The sequence below is a fragment of the Lissotriton helveticus genome, chromosome 4_1 (assembly GCF_964261635.1).
Source record: "Lissotriton helveticus chromosome 4_1, aLisHel1.1, whole genome shotgun sequence".
NCBI classification, from domain to species: domain Eukaryota; kingdom Metazoa; phylum Chordata; class Amphibia; order Caudata; family Salamandridae; genus Lissotriton; species Lissotriton helveticus.
In genome coordinates, this window is record NC_136063.1 from 469,347,203 (window position 1) to 469,367,991 (window position 20,789).

A 20,789-nucleotide genomic window follows, 5' to 3' on the forward strand; every position below is an offset into this window, starting at 1 on the left:
GTGGAAGTCCTATCCCAGATAAGCGGGGAGGACTCCCAGGGCCTGCAAGTCCTCATCCTGGGCACTTTGCAACACAGTGCATGGAAACCGAGTCTCTGGGGTTCTCATCCTGGGCTTTCCAGAGCACTATCCATTCTTGTAATCCATGTACTGTACTGTATGCATTGAAGGTAGTGCCCAGACACCCCAGGGTATTTGCCACGCTCTACAAATTTCTCATCATCATCATCATCATCATCATCATGCACACCAAGTAAGAGAGGGGGGGCATTTGAGCAAATGTATCTGGTCTCCTCGAGCCTGACTGAGATTTAAGCTTTAAATGAGCCCTCATTGGGACTTATAGGGCAGCTGAACACTGAGTCATGTTAAAGATATGATGTGTTTTGTTTATTTGTTTTAAGTACAAAATGTTACAAGTGATGTTGGCATGGCACATTATCCACCACCCATGTAAGCATGGTAAAGGAACCCTAATTTGAAGTATGCCCAGGCCTACTTATTACATTTAAGAAATGATAACATTTGATATGAAGCAGGCAGAGATATGCTGTGTAGACTCAAATGAGTTGTAATTTAAAACCCTCTTTAGTGGTAAAATTGGACATTAAGACACACTTCTGAAAATGTCACTTTCAGAAAGTTGAATCAAAGACTAAAACAGTTGGTGGTTGTGTTTCGTTCATTTCATTTAATAAACATGAACTGTAAATCAATTATTACATTTTATCATACTAACACACACTGCTCAATATTTACAAACAGAGAGTGATAACTAAAAGACCTATACAAATATTTTCCATATCCCAAAATAAATCACATATTAATAAACAAGATGACACGAATCAAAAATAGCATCAATCAGTATTCAACCAGTCCAAAGTTATAAACCAGAGCGACCCCATTTACTGCTCTTGGTGTCGATCCTGGGTTCCAAAATCATCAAATGTGGAAAATGAAAGAAAAATAATTGCTTTTCATATAAAGTCCTTAGTCGTCCTCCATATTAGTGTAGTTTGAACATGAAAACCCAAAATTAATAGTCTACGCATTTTGAGCCTTATATATTATAGGTTCTCCTCAGGACCAGGGCTGGATGATTTCTTAGATGTTCAAATATGATGTAAGAGGAGGAGCCTCTTTCATTCGTGTTCGTGTTTTCTATCTGAATATGATATGAGTGGCAGCGAAATGCAGTCCTACATGCTGACTGCGTTTCATTCCTTCATTGCGAATCCTTCGAAGAATATAGACCTTTGCCTTTTCATTGAAAAATCAGCCAACAAGACCTCAGTTCTCCTTTCCTTCAGCTTCAGTTGGATTTGCAAATTTAGAAAGTGGACATTTTCTTGTCATAACAATTTGTGCCTTCTGCCAATGTCCTAGGACACAGACCTGAATGGCTCTGCTGTTGGGGTTTGTGTATACCTACCAGACAATGAGACAAAGGTTACTGGGTGTAGGCAGTATGGGCCATACTTCCTGGATGGCTAGTGTGGTGCCGTTTCCTGCAACTCTCACACTTCAAAGGGCTTTCCTCCAGCATACGCAAAGGAACCTGACACCAGCCTTTTGTCACCCAAGATTTCTTCAAGTCTTGACAGTGGAAGGAAAGTACTTTCCAGCATCAGAAGTGGAGGTAGTATAGTGAGTCCCCCACTTCAAAGGCAGGCACCAGTACACTCCTGAACCTGTAGACATAACAGAGTAATGAGTGCTTTGTTCCATAGAGGACTGCCCTGCTGCTTGAAGCCTGCCTTCTTCTCCAGAGGACTGCCCTGCTACTTGAGCCTGGCTTTGTTCCCTAAAGGACTGCCCTCCAGCTTGAGGATGGCCCTGTGCTCAGAAAAGATAGACTGGACCGGCTCCCTTCATCCCAGGCTAACCTGAGTGACTCCAAGGGTCAGTTGGCTGATCTTCTGTTTTGACCTACAAGGACACAACATGTTACAGAGCCTGCAGCTACCAGCCGACCTGCTGCACTGTACTTTCCTGGACCTGTAACTGGACCTCCATGAGTCATGCTGCCCTCTGCCACAGTGGGCCCCTGATCCCCAAGGGGTGCTTCTCCAGAACACTTCACGCATGAGTTTGAGAAGGTAACATTTTCAGCGGAACTAACCTGCTCCCTGTATCCAGACCGCACTTCATCCCGGTCAGCCAGAACTTGTGACTTTGTCCTGGTCTAGCACAACCAGATATCTAAAGTTGGAGCTCTGTGCTTTTGGTGATATATTCACTAGAAACTTTAAAATACATATCTCCGGGTCTACTGATTGGCTTTTTGGCATTTTGGTCTTGTTTTATTCATTAAAATGTACTCTATATTTCTAATTTGGCGTGGCATTCTTCTTGTGTTGTGTTTTCACTTCGTTACTGTTTATGTGCTGCATAAGCACTGTACACTTTATCTCTAAGTTAAGCCTGACTGGTTTTGTGCCAAGCTACTAGAGGGTTAAGCACAGATTAATTTAGTTATTTTTGTGGTTCAGCCTGACAAGGATTGTGGTTGGTGCCTGAGTGCCTCACCCCCAACCAAATACCCATTTTCTTACTCCATCCTACTTTGATTTAGTTCTTCCAGAGGTGAAGTTAGACTAAGAAGATATGTCAAAATGGAAGGCTTCTCTCCCAGTAAGGTTGCCCCAGTAAGAAACATAAATCTACTAAGCCCTCCATAAAAAGCTTCTTAGAAAACGCAGTTGGTGTCCTTACTTTGGAAATTGCTAATTCTTATCAGTCGACACAGTGTTAGGATTGTGGACCTAATTTAATTGTAGGTGGGAGGCCTGTTTCTCCATCAGAGCGAAGGAATAAATTACATTTTTACCCTGACATAGGTGTTGTTTGCCACATTTATAAATGACCACCAAGCAGGCATTAATATCTAAAGCATTGGTAAGAATGGCTGTCACATGGTTCCTGTCAATGTTTTTTGCAGTTTGGTGCAGGGCTTTGTCAACGTGATGAAGCCTTGTGCCAAATATTTTCTTTTAAAAAAGATAGGGGCAGATTTATCAACATTCAATTTTGCGATTTCTAAATAGCGATTTTTAAGGAATCGGTATTTAGAAATCGCAAAATGGAATGTATGTAGAAAATCGCTATTTTTTGCGATTTCTTAGTCTTCCTTATTTGCGAATTCGCATTTTGCGAATTCGCAATTAAGGAATAATTTCCCATGCATTCCTATGGGCCAGTAGGCCCATAGGAATGATTGTGAAATAATTCTCAATTTGCGATTCGCAATTTGCTAATCGCAAATTGAGAATAATTTCAAGGGTGCAGGGATGTTTCAAAGACACCCTGCTGCACCCCTGAAATCTACATGTGTGTGCATATGGCACACATACATGACCTATGGGCATGTATGTGCGTCACATGCCACCCTCACAAATGCCAAATAGGGCATTTTTTTAAGAAATCGCAAATTACCACCAACTACAAGTTGGTGGTAATTTGCGATTTCTTAACCTAAATTCACAATTCCAAAATGCTACATACATAGCATTTAAGGAATCGCAAAATTGAGATTCCTTAAATGCTTAAGCAAAATAAGGAATCGCAATTTTTTGCGATTCCTTAATTTGCGATTTTTTGTTACATGTCAAAACATGCAAAAAGACCGTTTGCGATTCGCCAACGCCGGAATTCTGCGAATTCCGGCCTTTGCGAATCGCAAACGGCTTGATACATCTGCCCCATAATGCCCTACTCACTACGGGAGTTACCTCCCGTGATGAGGGAGGTATTTTTCGCCTTTTACGGTCCATTAGCACTGTGTTTCAACAGTAAAAAAAACAGCTATATGTCTGCCTATCCTAATTGGGTGGACAGACATATATAGCCTATTCTCTGATGGGCGTCTGAGAAGTTTGGCCACAGCGGCGACAGAGTAGTCAATGCCGTGGCCAAACTATGGTCTGCCCACCTTTAAATTATGCGGGCAGACCACTATATTGGGAGCGGGGGACACTGTTGTCATTGCAACAAAGTTACCTCTCCGCCAACATCTAAATTAGGCCCTTTATCTCAAGGGAGTCTACAACGGAGCGTAGGCTTGACAGGTGAGAGTCTTCGCTTACTAAAATTAGTAAAGGTTTTGCATGCAGACAAGTTGTATGTTTTAATAAAATAGCCAGTGCCATTTTAAATTACTTACCAGTGATTAGCATCTATGTCACAAATAAATTCACAAATAGTAACAAAGAAATAGTGACAAATGGTTGAACTTCAGTGCAAAATAATGAGAAAATACATGCGAGATTTGCATGGTTAAAGAGAACAAGTTGGGAGAGAAGGAGGAAACCGGAGATGAGAATAAACATCCCTGATGCTTGGCAGTGAGGTTAAATTAAAAGAAAAAGGATTTTTACGCAACAAACCGTGCATGTGAGTGCCTACAAAATGACGTGGGTGTTTTGTTTATTTTGTTCACTGATCTGAGTAAGATCAGTAACTGAAAAGAAACACTAATGCTCAAAAGCATTTTGTTTTTATTATATTAGGTGGGCGAGGGTGCGGAAGCAACACAGTGGACGGTGGGGGAAGGTTGAAGTAAAATGGGAGGGAGTAGGGGGACAGCAAAGCAGCACAGACGTTGGGAGGAACTGTGAAGCAACACAGGAGAGGACGGGACATGAAAGCAACTGGTGGAAGGGCTGGGGGGGAGGCAAATGTTACGGGGGAACGCTGGAGAAAAATCAAAATGTGGATTGGGGGAAAGCAACACAGAAAGCATGGGTGGGGAGAAACATGGTAACTGTAAGAGGAAAGAGGCAGTAAGAAGCAACGGGCAACAATTGCAGAGGAGTGATGTAGGTGAAAACACACACACTGTAATGGAGTCCTTCACACAAAGAAAACAGTAGTGCAGGAAAAAGCAAGCAGTGGAAGCAACAATGTCAGCCAATCAAACAGATTGGAAAGAGGCATTGTTCCATGAGAGGTGTTTCCCAAAACATTTTGGCTTTCCTCCTCTAATTTGCTGAACTTATTTTCATTGGCCGTGGGACTCTTTACCACTGCTAACCAGTGCTAAAGTGATTGTGCTCACTCGCCTAAAACATGGTTAAATTGTCTTATACGCTATTGGTGTATTTAATTTACTTGTAAGTCCCTTGTAGAATGTGTATACCATATACCCAAGGCCTGTAAATTAAATGCGACCAGTAGGGCTATAGCACACATTGTGCCACCAACTTAAGCAGCACCTTAAAAAATGTCCCTGGCCTGACATTGCAACCTGAATGCAGTTTTAAACTTCCATGTCGACTTGGCATTAAAACCCTCTTTGCAAGCCTTAAACTATCTTTTTGCTACATATCAGTAGGGGTGAGTGGAACTTGCAGAATTGGAGTCCACAAATTCAGCAGGGTTACTTTAAAATTCTATTTAAATCCGCCAGCGGGTGGAAAATTTGCAGCTTGCACTGCAATTTAGCACCAGTAGTGTGCAACATTGAAAATCAGCACAACAGCACCATGCATTGCGCAAGAGCACGTGCCATTTGAGTTGATTTTGCTGCAGTTTGTGTAGAAAATCTACTCGAGGGACATGACACCATCTCCCATCATATTATTGGAAAATATCAAATTGTGTGTGTTTTTCTCCCACTGCTAACCAGTGCTAAAGTGCTTGTGCTCACTCGCCTAAAACATTAAATTGTCTTATATGCAATTGGTGTATTTAATTTACTTGTAAGTCCCTGGTAGAATGGTATACCATATACCCAAGGCCTGTAAATTAAATGTTACCAGTGGGCCTGTAGCACACATTGTGCCACCCACTTAAGTAGCACCTTAAAAAATGTCCCTGGCCTGACATTGCAGCCTGAATGCAGTTTTAAACTTCCATGTTGACTTGGCATTAAAACCCTCTTTGCAAGCCTTAAATATCCTTTTGCTATATATATCAGTAGGGGTGAGTGTAACTTGCAGAATTTGACTCCACAACTTCAGCAGGGTTACTTTAAAATTCTGAGTAAATCCGACAACGGGTGGAACATTCACAGCTTGCACTGCAATTTAGCACCAGTAGCGTGCAGCATTGAAAATAAGTACAACAGCACCATGCATTACGCAAGAGCACGTGCCATTTGAGTTGATTTTGCTGCAGTTTGTGTAGAAAATCTACTCGAGGAACATGACAGCATCTCCCATCATATTATTGGAAATTATCACATTTTTTGTGTTTTTCTCCCAGATTTTTGCCTTGACTATTTTGTCAACCATAGAACTCTGCAGACTTTACCCTTGCTAAACAGATAAAGTTCTCATGCTCTCTCATTAAACATGATGAAATTGGTATACACCTGATTGGCACATTCGCATTACCTATAGGTGCCTAGTATATGGCACAAAATGTACATAGGGCCTGTATATTAAATGTCACCAGTGAGCTGAAGTAAAGTTTGTGGCACACACTACAGTTACGCAAAAAACCTGACCCCAGACCTATCACTGCATCCTGATAGAATAGTTTTTACACTGCCAATGCAACCTGTCAAAATAAACCCTATTGACAAATCTAAAATCTTCCTTTTTTAATACTAATAAGTCACTCCAAACAAGGGTAGGGGAGTGGCTGTGTAGGTACATCTCAGTGTGCCCTGCCATGTAGGGATGAACTCCCATGTGGGTATCACCTACCTAGAGATAGGCTCTCCCTATGGGACACTTACCGGGTGTGGCTGATTCTCTTGTTAGGACCTATGAGCTTGGAGCCCTTTCCCACTGTAAGTGCAGTGTGAAAGTGCACATGCCCTTCCAACACGCATTAGGAAGTAGTGATCACCTGAGGTCTTAAGCATTGGTCAAGTCTGCCATGGCTGGTCGGTGTGTGCGTGCTCGCACCTATGATGTTCTACGACCGGGGTCCGATGGTCTCCCTAAACCTGTGTGCAACCTGCCATTGCAGGCTGACGTGCGCTTAGCACCAAGGATGTTCCCAAAAATGTGTCTGTCCTGCCATTGCAGGCTATTGTGAGCCCTGACACCGATGTGTCCCTAAATACGTGGCCGACCTGCCATTGCAAACTGGTGTGTGCTTTGCACCGATTATGTTTCTAAATACATGTCCCTCCTACCATTGTAGGATGTTGTCCACAATTGTGCGTTTACTCAGACTGGCCTGTTTAAGTCACTAACCATCCTGAGAGTATATTTGCAATAAAGGATCAAAAATATAAAGATCTCCTCTCATCCCATGTCCATGTGTCTAGCAACTGTGCTGCTTATATTTGATTACTTGTTTATATTGCCTCTCAGAGTTTTTGATTGATGTTTAAATATTTGTGGTATATTGGTGGCAAACCATAATCTGAGGTGGACAATTTCAAACCAGTTCCTGTGTTCTTTTGAAGATTCAAACTACACAAGTCTGTACGATAGTACCTTCCCCTGGCCATCATTGTCTGTCTGATGTTTTCTGAGTTCCCAAATAGCGACAAAGCACTTTTAAATTATTTGCAATCTTTATAATTTTTTTATCCAGTTGATCACTTGATTATCTGTTACACTTAGGGGAGAGGATGTGGTGTTACGACCAGAGCTATAGACTTTGCATCTGGGGAACCAGGTTCATGTTTCGGCAGCAGCTCGACATCCTGTGATTCTGGGAAAGTCCTTAATTTCCCCATGCCTAAAATGAAAATGAATGTGTCCTTGTTTAATGTAACTGATGCCCATGAAAGCACTCTAATACCTTCGGATCAAGTCTGAGCTACAGAGATCTGCAAAATATAATTATGTGTTTTGCACACTGCTGTCATTGGGCTATTCTTGGGTTACATTTGGTGATATATATGCTACATTTGGGCTTTTTTTTCCTCTGGTGACCATGTAAGGAGACTTATTTGTTATAAAGCTCCCTAATTTCCTCATTCACTGCAGAATCCGCAGTAGAAAATGCTTTCAGTTTTTCACTTTGACTTCATCAAGATGGCGTTCAGATGTGCCACACTTTTGAAATAATGCAGAATGTTAGCACTCTAGTTGCTTATTAGAACACTTTAGCAAGCAAAGCTGCTGATCACCAAACTGTCTGGCACTCTCAATTGTCCCTCTCCAAACCACAAATAAGTCATCTATAAAGCAACACCATAAAAAGCACTGATTGTGACCATTCCTGATGGAATTATGCTTGTAGAACATGCTGTTCCCACAAGGTGGGGTGTGATGTGACTGTGACAAGGGATGTCGAGGAACAGGCGTGCAGAGGCATTCTGTATGCGTTGTAGTAATTTCAGGAGTTTTGCTGAGGTTCCTGTGTAGAGGGGGTTTCCGTAGTCCAGTCTGCTGCTGAAGAGGGCTTGGGTAATCGTTCTTCTTGTTTCGATGGGGATCCATCTGTAGATCTTGCGGAGGGTGTTGAAACAGGAGGATGAGACGGCGTTGACTTGCTTGGTCATGGAGAGAGTGGAGTCGAGGGTGAACCCCAGGTTGCTTGAGTGGTCAGTGGGAGTGGTTGCTGCTCCCAGAGAGGTTGGCCACCAGGAGTCATCCCAGGCCGAGGGGGTGGAGCCGAGGATGAGGACCTCCGTCTTGTCAGAGTTGAGCTTCAGACGGCTGTTCTTCATCCATTCGGCGATGGCCTTCATTCCTTCGTGGAGGTTGGTTTTGGCGGTAATGGGGTCCTTGGTGAGGGAGAGGATCAGCTGGGTGTTGTCGGCTTAGGAGATGATGTTGAGGTTGTGCAGTCAGGCTACGTGGGCCAGAGGTGTCATGTAGATGTTGAACAGTGTTGGGCTGCGGGAAGATCCTTGGGGTACACCGCAGATGATCTCGGTGGCTTTGGATCGGAAAGGCGGCTGGTGGACACTCTGGGTTCTGTCGAGAGAGGAAGGAGTTGGTCCATTCCAGGGCCTTGTTTTGGATCCCTGCGTTGTGGAGGCGGGTGCGTAGGGTGCGGTGGCAAACTGTGTTGAAGGCGGCTGAGAGGTCCAGGAGGATGAGGGCCGCGGTTTCACCGTTGTCCAGCAGGGCCCGGGTGTCATTGGTGGCGGTGATGAGGGCGGTTTCGGTACTGTGGTAGCTGCAGTATACAGACTGGGATGGGTCCAAGGTGTTGTTCTCCTCAAGGTGGCGGGTCAGTTGTCCGTTGACGATCTTCTCAATGACCTTTGCTGGGAAAGGGAGCAGGGAGATGGGCTGGAAGTTCTTGAGGTCTCTCAGATCCGCTTTGGGTTTCTTGAGTAGGGCGTTGATCTGGGTGTGCTTCCAGCTCTTTGGGAAGGTTACGGTCTCGAAGGAGGTATGCATGACCTTGCAGAGATGGCGTGTGATGGAGGTGCTGGTTTGGTTGAACATGTGGTGCTGGCAAAGGTCTGACGGGGAGCCGGAGTGGATGGTGCTCATGATTTTGATGGTGTTGTCATCGTTTACGTTGGTCCAGGCGAGCAGGAAGTTGATGTGAGTGTTGCCTGGAGGTTCTGAGGTGTCGGTGGCTGTCAGGGCAGTTTCGCTATTGAAGATGTTGAAGATGTCTGCGATCTTGCGTGGAAGAAGGTGGCTAGGGAGTTGCACAGGTCTTGCGATGGTGGGATGTCGTTGGTGTTGGAGCTGGGGTTGGGAGTTCTTTCATGATGTTGAAGAGCTCTTTGCTGGTGTGTGCGTTGTTGTTGAGGCAGTCTTTGAAGGAGGCTCTTTTGGCTGATCGGATGAGGTTATGGTGTCTGCAGATGGCATTCTTGTGGGCTGCATAGCTGTCTGGTGTTTGTTCACGGTGCCATTCTTTCTCAATTTTTATGCAGTTTTGCTTGGAAGCCTAGAGGTCTGCGGTGAACCAGCTGGCTTTCCTGTCCGTGCGTCTGTTGGAGGGTTTCTTGATCGGGGCAAGGGTGTTTGCGCAGTCATTAATCCATCGCGTGAGGTTGCGAGTAGCGTTGTGGGTGTTGGTGGGGTCGGCAGGTGGGCTTCGGGCGAGGGTGGTGTTGAGCTGGTCTTCGGTGACTTTGCTCCAGCAGCGGCGGGGGATCTGTTGTGTGTGGTGGAGTTCGGTGATGTGCCTGAAGGTGACGTGGGAGCTTGGGGAGAAGATGGGGTCGAGCGTGTGGCTGGCAGAGTGGGTGGGTGTTGTGACAAGCTGTCTGAGACAGAGGTTGGCGAGGTTGTCAATCAGGGCCGTGGAGTTGCTGTCATTGTTGTTCTCAAGGTGGAAGTTCAGGTCTCCGAGGAGAATGTAGTCTGTGGAGGCAAGGGAGTGCGTGCTGATGAAGTCGGTGATGTAGTCGCTGAACTGTGGCCAGAGTCCAGGGGGTCTGTAGGCGAGCGTCCCTTTGAGGGTGGTGTGGTCAGTGTGGATCTGGAAGTGCAGGAGTTTGGCGGTGCTGAGGGTGTTGTCGGTGCTGTTCGAAACCCTGAGGGTGTTCCTGTGGACAATGGTGATTCCTCCACCTGCTCCGTTGGTGCGGTCCCTGCGGGTGATCTTGTAGCCATCCGGGATGGCTATGGCGAAGTCCGGTCCCGAGGAGGCGTTCATCCAGGTCTCTGTCAGGAAGGCGACGTCCATGAGTTGAGCAGGTCCCAGAGTTTGACGGCGTGTTTGCGTGTGGAGCGGGTGTTGAGTAGTCGGCATCTGAGGTGGTTGCGTCCTGTCTTGGTGGGCAGGTTGGTGGCTTGGAGGCTGGTGAATCTGCAGCTCTGGCAGGAGAATGATCCCTGGGTGCACTTCAGAGTCGTCTGGAAGCAGGTGTGGGATCGTCCGGTGTTGAGAGCATGGAGGGTGCTGACGTCGTAGTGGTGTTGGTCGTCGTTGTGGCAGTCGCGAGGACCGAGGTGTCTGGCGCTGGGTGTGGTCCATGCGTGGAATGGTGCAGACGGGCTTGCATTAGGCGCGCCAGCGGCGCCATATAAGGGGAGGTGGAAGGGAGGAGCAGCTGGGAGGCGGGAGTGGGCAACGAATGGCCGTGCATGGGGGCGGGGACGCAGCGGTGGAAAACGGGCGATGGCAAGGGCACCGGGGTACCAGAGGCTAAAACAAGGCTGAACAGAGAAACAAAGGAAACAAGCATTTACAATGCAAAGGTCTCAGCATTATTAAAGGTAGAGCTATTGGCATTGCTCATGACATTTTTTTTCATTTTTTTAAAACATAAATTAATGGTATTGTCATTTACAATGGCAATAGGTGAGCATTATAGAGTAGTAGAGAGTATTCGCGGACACAGAGCCACACATACACACACAGACAGAACCGCGCACACACATACACACAGAGCCGCGCACACACACACACAGACAGAGCCGCGCACACACACACACACACACAGAGCCGCGCACACACACACAGACAGAGCCACGCACACACACACAGACAGAGCCGCGCACACACAGACAGAGGCGTGCACACACACACACACACACACACACACACACACAGAGCTCCGCAAAATCGGCGGCGCAGCCAACGGGTTAAACTGAAAGCGTGATATGAGGCGCTTTTACCCAAAAATGTATTTGTTTGTCAAGTTGACAAACAAATGCTTTTTTTTGTAAAAGCGCCCCGTGAAAGCACACATGGCGCGCTGAATGTTGCAGGAAAGCATGTAGTGCCTGCAGTAGGAGAAACCATTAAAGAAAATAGTGCTCACAGAGTAAATAAGACATACCGTGTAACAACTGAAGTAAAAGGGTCAGTTCTCAAAATTAAATAAATTAATTAATAAATAAATTAATTTATTTAATTTTGAGAACTGACCCTTTTACTTCAGTTCTAGTTCTTAGTTTTTAGATCGAATAAAGACTTCTTGAACTAAAAACTAAGAACTAGAACTGAAGTAAAAGGGTCAGTTCTCAAAATTAAATAAATTAATTAATAAATAAACCCTCCCCTTTCCTACCACCCTCTGCTGGACCGGAACCAGAGGTAAGACCAGAGCCCAGAGTCCCTGCAACCAGCCCCTCCCGTCCAACCCGGACATTGGTGACTACTTCCAGGGTGCTGCTAACTATAAGGGAATACATTAAAAACACGCGTTATTCAACCAGCGTTTGTTACATAACGTCAACGTGGTCACAGTCAGTTAGAAAGAAATATACAGAGGTGGCAGGAGGGGGGGCGATCGTGAGCAACACAGACCCACGGATGGAGGAAGGGAGAGATGAGAGAAATGTGCAAAGGGGAGAGAGAAACGGACTCGTGGGGGACAGGAGAGAGGGAAGTGTGTGTGTGTGTGTGGGGGGGGGGAGAAACGGGGTGGTAGAGATGCGCATGGCAGAAACCCAGGGAGAGGGGTGGGGGCAATGTGAGACAGGCGGGAGAGAGGGGGGAGTGATGAGAGTCGAGCCGGAGAGAAGACAGTGTGAAAGGATATGAGAAACAGACAGACATACATGGAGAAAGTAAGGACAAGACAAAAGAAGAAACAGGAAGAGATGAGATAGACAGTGCTGGAGAGAGACAGAGAGGCCCTGAGAGTACCAGAAAGACGCGACAGACAGAAAGACAGGAAGAGGGTGTGCGAGAGACGAGAACAATATGGAGTTCTATAGAAAGCAAAGATGAGGTGATGAGTCAGGAAAGGGAAAAGGCAAGAGAGAAAAGAGGGAGGGACAGAGCAGGGGATGAAAGGGAAAGTGAAACGGGTAAAACGAACCAGAGACACAAAGTGTGAGGGAGAGGAACGGAGAGGGGGCGGGGCAGCAGATGCCACAATAATTCTACCTCTTCCGGTATGTCGGAGTCCAATGTTCACTCCGGCCATAGGCGCTAGATTATTATTGTACAATCTCTCTCTTGCGCCGCGATGCCCCTCGGGCCTGGTTAGTGCTGGAGACCCCCTTGCATAAGTACGGGCCATTCTGTGCTCACCTCGTTATTCTTGTACAGTTCCATACAGCGGCTTAATGCCCCTCAAGTCTGGTTGGCGCTCGAAACCCCCGTACATAATGCCTTTGGCCCTGTGCTTAATTCTGGGGGTGCAGTGAACACTACGGTATTCTTATATAACCTTTATTCAGCGCCTCGGTGCCCCTCGGATCTGGTTGGCGCTTGAGACACCCTTACCTGAGACCCCCTGGTCCTGTGCTTAGAGAAACGGACCCGTGGGGGACAGGAGAGAGGGAAGTGTGTGTGTGTGTGGGGGGGGGTGGGAGGGGAGAAATGGGGTGTTAGAGATGCGCATGGCAGAAACCCAGGGAAGAGGGTGGAGGCAATGTGAGACAGGCGGGAGAGAGGGGGGAGTGATGAGAGTCGAGCCAGAGAGAAGACAGTGTGAAAGGATGTGAGAAACAGACAGACATACATGGAGAAAGTAAGGACGAGACAAAAGAAGAAACAGAAAGAGATGAGAGAGACAGTGTTGGAGAGAGACAGAGAGGCCCTGAGAGTACCAGAAAGACGCGACAGACAGAAAGACGGGAAGAGGGTGTGCGAGAGACGAGAACAATATGGAGTTCTATGGAAAACAAGATGAGGTGATGAGTCAGGAAAGGGAAAAGGCAAGAGAGAAAAGAGGGAGGGACAGAGCAGGGGATGCAAGAGAAAGTGAGGCGGGTAAAGCGAACCAGAGACACAAAGTGTGAGGGAGAGAAACGGAGAGGGGACGGGGCAGCAGCTGCCACAATAATTCTACCTCTTCCGGTATGTCGGAGTCCAATGTTCACTCCGGCCATAGGTGCTAGATTATTATTGTGCAATCTCTGTCTAGCGCCGCAATGCCCCTCGGGCCTGGTTAGTGCTGGAGCCCCCCTTGCATACGTACGGGCCATTCTGTGCTCACCTTGTTATTCTTGTACAGTTCTCTACAGCGCCTTAATGCCCCTCAAGTCTGGTTAGCGCTCGACACCCCCGTACATAACGCCTTTGGCCCTGTGCTTACTTCTGGGGGTGCAGTGAGCACTACGGTATTCTTATATAACCTTTATACAGCGCCTCGGTGACCCTCGGGTCTGGTTGGCGCTTGAGACACCCTTACATGAGACCCCCGGGTCCTGTGCTTAGAGAAAGGGACCCGTGGGGGACAGGAGAGAGGGAAGTGTGTGTGTGTGTGGGGGGGGGGGGGGGGAGAAGCGAGGTGTTAAAGATGCGCATGGCAGAACCTCAGGGAGGGAGGTGGGGGCAATGTGAGACAGGCGGGAGAGAAGGGGGAGTGATGAGAGTTGAGCCGGAGAGAAGACAGTGTGAAAGGATATGAGAAACAGACAGACATACATGGAGAAAGTAAGGATGAGACAAAAGAAGAAACAGAAAGAGATGAGATAGACAGTGCTGGAGAGAGACAGAGAGGCCCTGAGAGTACCAGAAAGACGCGACAGACAGAAAGACGGGAAGAGGGTCTGCGAGAGACGAGAACAATATGGAGTTCTATAGAAAGCAAAGATGAGGTGATGAGTCAGGAAAGGGAAAAGGCAAGCGAGAAAAGAGGGAGGGACAGAGCAGGGGATGCAAGGGAAAGTGAAGCGGGTAAAGCGAACCAGAGACACAAAGTGTGAGGGAGAGGAACGGAGAGGGGGCGGGGCAGCAGCTGCCACAATAATTCTACCTCTTCCGGTATGTCGGAGTCCAATGTTCAGTCCGGCCATAGGCGCTAGATTATTATTGTACAATCTCTCTCTTGCGCCGCGATGCCCCTCGGGCCTGGTTAGTGCTGGAGACCGCCTTGCATAAGTACGGGCCATTCTGTGCTCACCTCGTTATTCTTGTACAGTTCTATACAGCGGCTTAATGCCCCTCAAGTCTGGTTGGCGCTCGAAACCCCCGTACATAATGCCTTTGGCCCTGTGCTTAATTCTGGGGGTGCAGTGAACACTACGGTATTCTTATATAACCTTTATACAGCGCCTCGGTGCCCCTCGGATCTGGTTGGCGCTTGAGACACCCTTACATGAGACCCCCGGGTCCTGTGCTTAGAGAAACGGACCCGTGGGGGACAGGAGAGAGGGAAGTGTGTGTGTGTGTGTGTGTGTGGGGGGGGGGAGAAGCGAGGTGTTAGAGATGCGCATGGCAGAACCTCAGGGTGGGAGGTGGGGGCAATGTGAGACAGGCGGGAGAGAAGGGGGAGTGATGAGAGTTGAGCCGGAGAGAAGACAGTGTGAAAGGATGTGAGAAACAGACAGACATACATGGAGAAAGTAAGGACAAGACAAAAGAAGACGGGAAGAGGGTGTGCGAGAGACGAGAACAATATGGAGTTCTATGGAAAGCAAGATGAGGTGATGAGTCAGGAAAGGGAGAAGGCAAGAGATGAAAGAGGGAGGGACAGAGCAGGGGATGCAAGAGAAAGTGAGACGGGTAAAGCGAACCAGAGACACAAAGTGTGAGGGAGAGAAACAGAGAGGGGGCGGGGCAGCAGCTGCCACAATAATTCTACCTCTTCCGGTATGTCGGAGTCCAATGTTCACTCCGGCCATAGGCACCAGATTATTATTGTGCAATCTCTGTCTAGCGCCGCGATGCCCCTCGGGCCTTGTTAGTGCTGGAGACCCCCTTGCATAAGTACGGGCCATTCTGTGCTCACCTCTTATTCTTGTACGGTTCTATACAGCGCCTTAATGCCCCTCAAGTCTGGTTAGCGCTCGACACCCCCGTACATAACGCCTTTGGCCCTGTGCTTACTTCTGGGGGTGAAGTGAGCACTACAGTATTCTTATATAACCTTTATACAGCGCCTCGGTGCCCCTCGGGTCTGGTTGGCGCTTGAGACACCCTTACATGAGACCATCGGGTCCTGTGCTTAGAGAAACGGACCCGTGGGGACAGGAGAGTGGGAAGTGTGTGTGTGTGTGTGTGTGTGTGTGTGGGGGGGGGAGAAACGGGGTATGAGAGATGCGCATGGCAGAAACCCAGGGAGGAGGGTGGGGGCAATGTGAGAGGGGGGAGTGATGAGAGTCGAGCCGGAGAGAAGACAGTGTGAAAGGATGTGAGAAACAGACAGACATACATGGAGAAAGTAAGGACGAGACAAAAGAAGAAACAGCGCTTGAGACACCCTTACATGATGTTAGATTCCACCCAGCTTGTCCCACACCACGGAAGCGAGGATGGCAACAGTCCTCTGCCCCTATTCGGACCGCAATACGCCCATTAATACACAGCGTAAGTACAGCCAGGACAAAGGGAGAAGGTGGGAGTAAACAAAAGAAAGAGAGATCCCAAGACTCTTTCTTGGCTCAGCTATGCAGACCCTGCGCTGTTGAAATATAGGTCTTCTATTCTGCAGAGGGGAAAAGAAGAGAAGAGACAAAGAAAAAAAGACTTAACCTCAAAACACTGTCCTCTCACCTGTAACATTCACAGAACATACCCAATATGCCCAACACAACCCTGTTCCCCTCCTTACTTGTATTGCCCAGCTGAATCGCCTGTAAAGAGTCTTCTTGGATATCCTGGAGTAACACAATTCGACTCCTGACTCCAAATCGTAAAAAAGGAAAAATAAAGGACACCCACTCTCAAATGATTAACTGATCGGGGAAAAAGTCTTCAGACTGAAAAAACCCCGCCGTAGAATATTGTCCATGGTATCGTTATTCCGCCATAACGTGTTTACTAAGATGTGGCCACAAAACTAATGAAAAACAATGCCTAAAAACGCCTGAAGCTCTAAGCTCCGTAAATGCGTCCAAATAACACACAACGAGGCGAACAGACTACAAAAATCCGGAAACGGGTGCTTCCGTGTTGATCTTGCTATACACGAAAATACAGCACACACCCGTCTGCTGGACAAATCCCGTTTTATCACCAAGGTCCAGGAAACCACAACGCACGTTGAGGTCAGTTCACTCTTCCTAAAGCACACAACAGTCCGTGTGGGTTTGAAGGTAGTCCGCATCGGTTATAAGCAGAACAAAGCCTCGTTCTGCTGATTCCAATCCAAAATTCGCCCGTCCCGAGTCCACAGAAAAACACCTGTGAACCAAATGCCCAAAACCTGGAAGAACCCAACCAGGCTAGAAACCAAGCACTGATCCCAAGTGCTGGCCCCCCTGATAAGGCGAAAGGGGAAGGAGGGGCTACAAAGGGGAGGAGGCTACCTCCATGACTGAAACAGAGAGAGGACACCGCTAATACAAAGTACATAGAAAAGAGAAAAAATATGATAAAGGCAGCTAGCTCCACTATTTCCCAACACATGAGACCCCCGGGTCCTGTGCTTACCTCCCGGGGTGCAGTGAGCATACTTGTATAATGTCTATACAGCGCCTGTGAGCACATACGCTAGACAGACCGTGGCGCACACTCACATCCGGCCGTTCGCTACCGCACGAGCCGTGGCAGTGCTCTAAACTCTGTTTACTTCCTGTGGCTTGCTCTGAAGGTAGCCTGAGGGATAATCAGAGGCCATTTGTTTATTTTAAACCGCGCTGCTCAGCACGGCGCTGGTCGCCATGGGGAGTGCAGGCTGTGCGCGCTGCAGGACAGGGTGTGGTGGGGCTGCTGCTTGTGCGCTCTGGCTCCAGCTTGTACCTGTGATCCTGTGCGTGTCTTCTGTCTGGGCTGGCTTGCCTCCACCTAACTCCCCGGCCATCGCGAGCTCTGTTGCAGTAATGGTTTTGATGAGGGGCGAGGACTCGGCGACTTCTTGGGGCGGCGGGCGGCGCAAAATGGCATAAGAAAAGCGCCGCCATTTTCGGATTCGGGGGCGTGTTTTTTGCGTTCTGAGTGACGGATGACGTCACAGGGTGAAAGAACGCAAAAAACACGCCCCCAAATCCGAAAGAGACGGGGCTTGAACTGAGTGATGCCCCTCTCCACTAATGAACTCCGTTTAGGAAGCCAGCCAATGGGGGAGAGAGGAGGGTTCAAGCCCCCCTAACTCAAAAACATAAAATCTTCGGACTCCGCCCACTGCTACACAGTGCGACGGTCCGAGACCTAAAAATGAAGGAGCGAAAATTACACAACAGGCAGCAATACAAACAGGCAGCAATACAAATAAAATGCTGCAGTACCGGACTACCGAGGCAGAGGGGCCTCGAACCAGCGGCAGCGGCAGTGTCAGACAGCAGAGGCACACAGTCTCACTGGTGGAGCTGTGCGGCCTGGGGGAGCCACCTGCCCTAAAACAGGGTCAAGGGTTGCTTAAATAAATCTATTCTGGTTTGTGCATAGTTCATGTCCTGTTCTTGTCAAAAAGACAATCCTAGGATCAGAATGTTCTCTTTCTCTTCAGTTAACTGTATATTTGTTTATAATAGTGTTGGTGCTGCTCCTTATTTGCCCATCCCCTTTGTTTGCTTCTCCATTAGTGAATGTTTTCTTTCCATATTCATTCCACCTTCGCCTCCTCTTTCTCAACCTCTTTGTGGTTTTAGGTATGGTTGGTGTTCCCTCTGGCGTGGGTTGAGGTGCCTTTCTTGGCATGAAAAATATAACTCATCAATTACAGATGGCCCTTCTGCCAGTGATCCTCCTATTGCACCTTTTTCGACATCAGTATCCGTCTCAAAGCTCACTTCACTAAGTGATTGTTTCCTGGCTTTGTTTGCCTATTTCTGCTAATTTCTGTCTTTGTATAGTATTACATTTCTTCACAAATGTATATATTTTATCTCATTCGTATTCAATTTTATCCCTTGTAAACATGTTGGCTTTCCTAGCTTTGATCAATTCTTCCAATTTTATTAATATGGCTTTCATCCCCACCCCAAAATTTTGCACTGTTGTTTGTTCAAGATCTCTTTCATTTCTTCCAATATTTTATCAATCTCCTCTAGTAATTTCTATCAGTCCTTGTCAGCATACATAAATAATATTGCTAACATTCGGTGGAAGGATTCACAATTATTTGCTGCCCATCCTCACAGCATCTCTGTATTTGGATTCTTGTATGCTGGAGTAATTAAAATCCTCAAGTTTTCGGCTGTCAAACGCATTCTCTCCCCTGACGTACGTATGTATTTAAAATATCTCTCTGAGATATATCAATTGGATGGTATATCAACAATGCATTTATAACATGTTTCTCACTAACAATGAGGGCCCCATCTCTTGTCTTTTTATGATGAAATCTTCACCAGCCATATATTCATGAATATGCTATTATTGGAGAAAAGATCCTCATGATATCTGTTAAATCATATGTCACTTAAAAGCTTTTTATAGCAGGTTCTAAACAAATAGTTTATGCTTTCCGAATAATTTGATTTTTCCTATAGCATGAAAATTCATAGATTGTATATATCTGTTTATCATAATCGAGACACACAAAAGTCTTTGTGTACATTTTGGTTTAATCATATTATGTATTAGTGTGTATGTCCCAAATAATTGTACATATATTTTTTAATTGTATAAATTAATGTAAATAATATTGTAAATATAATACATATTATGTATACTTATTGTAGCCCTGAAGAAGTCCTTAGGAATGAAACGCGTTGGCTACAGTCATGTTTTAGAGGATTTTGAATAAAGAGAATTGAAACAAGACCTGCTGAATGGATTTAAAATGTTTTTTTTCCATCTAATATTAAGTTTGATGGACATTGATTGGAGTGCTGGATCATTTTGTATTGTCAAGAATTGTGGGATATTGTTTCCTAGGAGGCTTAGGGGTATTGAGCCTCAGATCCCTGGCACTCCGAGAGTAAGACTAACTACAACCCAAATGTATGATAGGTGCAATCCTAATTGCCCCATACCCTGCCTTTCTTTGTGTTTGTACATTTAAATATTATATATATATATATATCTATATCTATATAAGGAAAAGGAGAAATAAAGGAGAAATAAACGCGCTGCTGTACCTGCAATTAAATGCTTGACTCCGGAAATGGGCCTCTTTGTGTTTCTTATCGGATGGTAATGGATGGGCTGCTCCGTGCCCATTGTCAGAGGCCGCCCTGCAGGGTCGGGGGTTCCTGGACTAGGAGGCTTGTTTGGTATTAAAATTGGGAACATGACCCACTCGCTGCCACATGCCAATGAAAGGAGCAACGCTAATACCGCAAAATTGTGACTGCCGAGGAGGGATTCAGAAGGGGTTACTTTCCTTCATGATCGTTCCAGAGGACGAACATTTTTGCAAGGTCATCATAGTACTTGAACACTATGCTCGAGAAATACCAAGAACATGACTTTGTGAGTATAAGAACCCACAGTGACGTTTTTGCGCAGGTATAGATAAAGAACTTTAAAGTGATGAGAGAAAGTGAGAAATCTATTAAGAATTCCATTCAGCATATTACAATTGCCTGCTCAGTGTACCATGGGGAATGTATTTTTAAAGACCAGTCATGTGACTTTTTAGATAAAAGCATGCACGAAGGCACTTTGCATCTTGAATGTCTCCACCTGTGATCAAGGCATAACGCCGAAACGTGTAAGGAAAAGGAGAAATAAACACGCTGCTGTCCCTGCAATTAATTGCTTGACTCCGGAAATGGACCTCTTTGTGTTTCTTATCGGATGGTAATGGATGGGCTGCTCCGTGCCCATTGTCAGAGGCCGCCCTGCAGGGTCGGGGGTTCCTGGACTAGGAGGCTTGTTTGGTATTAAAATTGGGAACATGACCCACTCGCTGCCACATGCCAATGAAAGGAGCAACGCTAATACCGCAAAATTGTGACTGCCGAGGAAGGGATTCAAAAGGGGTTACTTCTCTTCATGATCGTTCCAGAGGACGAACATTTTTGCAAGGTCATCATAGTACTTGAACACTAAGCTCGAGAAATACCAAGAACATGACTTTGCGAGTATAAGAACCCACAGTGACGTTTTTGCGCAGGCATAGATAAAGAACTTTAAAGTGATGAGAGAAAGTGAGAAATCTATTAAGAATTCCATTCAGCATATTACAATTGCCTGCGCAGTGTACCACGGGGAATGTATTTTTAAAGACCAGT